Below are 4,888 nucleotides of genomic sequence, written 5' to 3'. Positions count from 1 at the left end.
GGCTTTATTCTTGGGACATTTGTAGGATTAAGTCAGGACACACTGTGAGAGTAATAAATAAGTTCTGTATATTTTTCTTCTCCAAGACCATGGATTTCAGCCACACTTTATACCCATGTACTTTGTAACAATGAAAAACAATTAAACACTGACCTTGAATATTTTGCCCTCAGATTCATTAGTCTTTAAAACATAAATTGAGCAATTTAAATGTAGATGACTAAAAGACTATGGAGACTTCTAGAATGTCACATTAGGTCCTTTAGAAGTGAAGAATTGACTTTATAAAGCATTTCTATTCCTTCTTATACCTTGACAATAGTGCTACTGTGACTCTGTTTTAAAGAGGATAATGGCGGGCTTTACTTTAATTTGCACTTTTTTTTTTAAAGTACATTTACTTAATATTTCTCAGTCTCTTGAAAACTTTTATCATTAAGCTCAACCTTCATTTAAATCAGCAGACCTATTAGGTGAAGGCGACATGAACATTTACTTGCAAACTCCTCAGAAAATTACTAATTTAACCTTTACTTTGGACGATCCATTGTAGAACTCAAACTGGATGTATTCACCAGCCACCTCAAAATGGCTCTTAACTATGTGTTCGTACCTTTACCTGGGAAGATATTATCTGAGGGTAATTGTTCTTCCCACTTTCTTTACCTCAAACAGCAATACTTCCAAAATTTTAAGGAAAATGTGGGCAATTTGGTGAAAACTAAGTGACTTAAGTTTGTTTTAGCATGCCAATGAAATTAAGAAAATAAGTATTTTAATTATTATTGAATTTAAAAATCAGAAATGAAGAAAACAAACTTTGTCCAAAGACATTTCTGCAAGTGAAATCCTCTGAGAAACTGACAGCTAGCCTCCCGTTTTAACCACTAAACCATAAGAAATGTAATACCATGGGCAAACACTTGAGAGTCATCACCTACACGCACCCCCAACACCATCAGGGCCACAGATCAGGGGAAGGAGTCAGGGTAGGGGAGACAGCTGCGCACTCAGCATCCTTCCTTCCCGGGTCAAAACTTGGTCCCAGCTGCTCGCTGTCTAGTCTTCTGGGGAAGCAGAGAATTCTTCTGGGGACACGACACACATCGGGTGTTAAGGATGTTGTGGGAGGTCAAGATTTGGCCATCCTAAAATATATCTCTTTACCTTGATTGTTTTCTCTGAAGGACATTTGACCTCCCCCACTAACTGCCTAAAGAATTTGACATGGTGGCTCCTTCCTGGAACAGATCTTCTAGCATGATGGCTGTAAAGATAATGTAGGATAGAGGTTACAATAGGAAAGGCACCAAGCCCCTTTTATCAAAAACTCTGTCTCTCCCTGACCACATTATCTATAGATGACCCTGAAAAGAATTGTTCTCCTGCCCTCTGAAGTCCCAGGCCACTACCCACCCCCAACACGTTCCTCGCCTTTAGCTGTAATACTTAAGCAAGCAGCTTAGACAGAGGGATGAGTTGCTCATTTCTGAGTTTCTCCCATGTATACATGTTATTAAACTTGGTATTATTTTCTCCTGCTAACCTGTCTTGTTGATTATTTGGCCAGCCATAAGAACCTTAAGGAAAAGAGCAGAGGGAGATTCTCCCTCTCCTCCCGACAATGTCATTGTCCTTTTTTAAACAAATTTTAGATCATGTCACGTGCTTCTCAGGACAGGATGAGCCACCTCAAGGGAAGACAGATCTTCTCCAGGAGCTGAAGGTCATCCAAGGAGAGCAGAGTCGAGGGCTGCAGAGCGCCACTGCTCTCCATCTCAGGGACACGTCGGTCTCCAACCCCTCACCCCCTCCCGGCTGGCCCCCAGCGGTTCCCATTGTAACCTCGGAGGCCCGCGCATGAGCAAGACCGGCGCTCATAGCGGCAGAGGCGCCAGCGAGCTGGAGCGCCCCAGGCGCGCGCACTGGTGGCGGGGTCCCTGGTGCGGAGGTGATGCTGCAGGGGTTTGTGTGGTGGGAATTGGCGGTTTCTGGATCCTTTCTCCAGGATTTTCAGCGCTGGGGAGCTCTCCTTTCTACAGTGTGGAGGAGCGCTGGGCAGGAGGCAGCGCTGAGGTAGGTGCTGGGCGGCGGATTCGGTTTGGAGATCGCCGCCGCAGATGGCGGGAGCGCGGTGTCGGGGGCGGGGGACGGGGCTCCTGGCAGGCTGCCCCAGGCGGTGGGAGCCCAACTCTGGCTCAGGCTATTGGGCTCCTCATTGCCTTCATTAAACAAATAAACGTTCCTACTTCCTTGGGACCACTTTTATAGAAAAGCCTAATGGCATTAATGGATTCTGGTAATTGACTCTATATTTGCAAGGCGAACTTTGAAGCCTGTGAATTGTTGTAAACTGCATTTAATGAAAGAAGCTTTAAACAATCTTTGGTGCAAATTATGTAACTTCCTAATAATAACTCACCTTCTGTTAACATAGACTGATGACTGATCAATTGATGATTGACATAATCTGTACAGAATTTTGGTTTCAGTCCAAAAGATTTTCTAGGCAGTTGGTGCTAAAATTAAAATCGGATCAGGAGGAGGATTTTAGAAGTAGTGTGTAGTGTGTGTTTTGTCTCCGTACTCATTTAGATGTAAGAGTTTAGATTTGGAAAGCCCAAGGAAAAAGAATTTTGAAATTTTGATTTGACTGACAAGGTGAAAGGTCAAAAGGTCAAATACGGTAGGATATCATTTATATGATATTCTAGAAAAGATAAACCATAGGGAAAGACAACAGATTGTTAGTTGTCATTAGCTTTAATATTTAGTTAATCATTTAGTTTAATAGTTTAATCATTAGTTTTAATATTTCTGATTTAAAAAATACATTTTAATGATACCATCCTAATTATGATTTTTGATGATACCAGAAGTTAATAACCTATTAAATTCTGCAGTAGGAAGAACTGACATGTTGGTTATTGGTGTCTTTGAAGTGTAAGTATTGGCGGTAATGAAATTTTTAAATACGCTTTTTTGGATTCTGAACTACTGATTTTTTTACTAGATCCTGTTGGACATGGCATATTACAAGATTCAAAAGGCTCTTTAAATTATTGTAGCAGGCTGAAGCTATTAAATTATAATGTAAGATCTTTATAGATGAAACAGGCAAAAATACAAAAAGCCCTTCATCATTTTATCTTTGTTAAAATCTTACCATATACATGAATGACTTTTGGCTAGACAGACCTGAACTTGACAAGATAGACTCATTAGTATGGTGAATTTGTTTTGGAATGTTAAAGTGGGAAAGGATATATTAGTTTTACCTGAGGGTGACCCAAGTCAATATGGTGGGTTTAGCTGTTTATACGCTCTTTCTGAGTTACGATCTTGATTAAAACGCTCATCATAGACATACCAAGAAATTTGGACCATTTTATGTATCAATATATTAAGATGTCCTATTTCTCTGATAGTTTCTGATTTCAGGGTGTCTGGGAAAAACAGTTTCTCAACATAGGTACTTTGGAATATAAATTTGGTTGTTGACTTATTGAATCATAGAATTGTTGAGTTGGAAATAATTTTAGTGGTTGTAGAGTCTAACCTCTTCATTTTCCAGGAAATGGAAAGTGAGGTTTCTCGAGTTAAGTTGTCCATAGTCTGAATGCTACGTAGTGGTAGAGTTGGAACTAAATGCTCAGATGCTTGTCTCAGGATTCCTAGTACAGTGCTCTCTGTGCTACGTACTATTAAGGAGACAAAGCAGTGAGTTACCTTCTCAAATCATATATGTAGCCAGCAGGGTTGATTCTTTCCCATATGCATTTTTTCCTTTCTTTTATAAATAACTACTAACCACAATTAATTGATTCCCCTAGCATGTTTAATGACTATTCTTGTGCGTGTCTCCTTGAGCACACGTGTGGAGGACTCCCTAGAATGGACACCTGCCTGTGAGTGGATTGTTGGGCCAGAGGCTGACGTGCATCTGAAACTTGACGAGCTGCAGCCAAATCATCCCCTGAAGTTTTAACAATTTCCATTCCCACCAACAGTGTCTGAGTCATCCTTGCCCTGGGAATTGTCAGGTCAGCATTGTCAGATTTTTAAAGTTTTGCCAATCTGATGGGTGAAAAATGATGTATTTGTTTTCCTCTTTGTACAACTGTTTTGACAAATTCATAGAGCTGTGCAACTACCAAAATTGAGATACAGAACAGTTCCAGCACCCAGAACTCCCTTCAGCTGCTGTTTTGTAGTCATCTCTTCCCCCACCCTTAACCCCTGGCGACTAATGATCTGTTGTCTTTCCCTATGGTTTGTCTTTTCTCGAATATCATATAAATGGAATCCTACAGTATTTGGCCTTTTGAGTCTGGATTCTTTCATTTAGCACAATACATTGATTTGAGTGTTCATCCATGTTGTTGCCTGTATCAGCAGTTCCTTCTGTTTTATTGCTGAATGTAGTATCCATTGTGTGACTGTACCACAGTTTATCCATCCACCAGTTGAAGGATATTTGAGTTATTTTCAGTTTTGTCTTTTTTGACTATGAATAAAGCTGCTATAAATCTTTTCAAACAAGTTTTTGTGTGAACATAGGTCTTCTTGTCTTGAGTAAGCACCTAGAAGTGGAATTGCTGGGTCACATAGTATCTGTATGTTTAACTTTATTTTAAAAACTGTTTGTGGTAGCAAAGTCATGGCCCACAACGATGTCCTAATGCCTGGAACCTGGGAATATATTAGTTTACTTGGCAAAGGTGAATTAAATTTGCAGATGAAATTAAGGTTGCTGATCAACTGATTTTAAAATAGGGAGATTATCCTGGGTTATCTAGGTGGGCCCAGTGCATTACAAAGACCCTTAAAAGGGAAAGAGAAAAAGCCGAGTAGAAAAAAGATGCAACAAGGGAAGCAGGGCCAGAGA

General features: G+C 40.2%; 1 long non-coding RNA gene across 1 annotated transcript; it reads left to right on the top strand.

Annotated features, from left to right (window-relative positions):
• The first annotated feature begins 1,943 nt into the window (after positions 1 to 1,943).
• LOC131402893 (uncharacterized) lies at positions 1,944 to 4,373 on the top strand. Its single transcript, XR_009219048.1, has 2 exons — positions 1,944 to 2,076; positions 3,871 to 4,373. It is a non-coding gene; the product is annotated as an uncharacterized LOC131402893 (long non-coding RNA).
• Positions 4,374 to 4,888: the final 515 nt, after the last annotated feature.

Source organism: Diceros bicornis, unplaced genomic scaffold, assembly GCF_020826845.1.
Source record: "Diceros bicornis minor isolate mBicDic1 unplaced genomic scaffold, mDicBic1.mat.cur scaffold_326_ctg1, whole genome shotgun sequence".
In the NCBI taxonomy this organism is placed as follows: Eukaryota; Metazoa; Chordata; class Mammalia; order Perissodactyla; family Rhinocerotidae; genus Diceros; species Diceros bicornis.
Note: the sequence above shows the minus strand (reverse complement) of the source record. Positions and strands in the feature narration are given on the sequence as shown.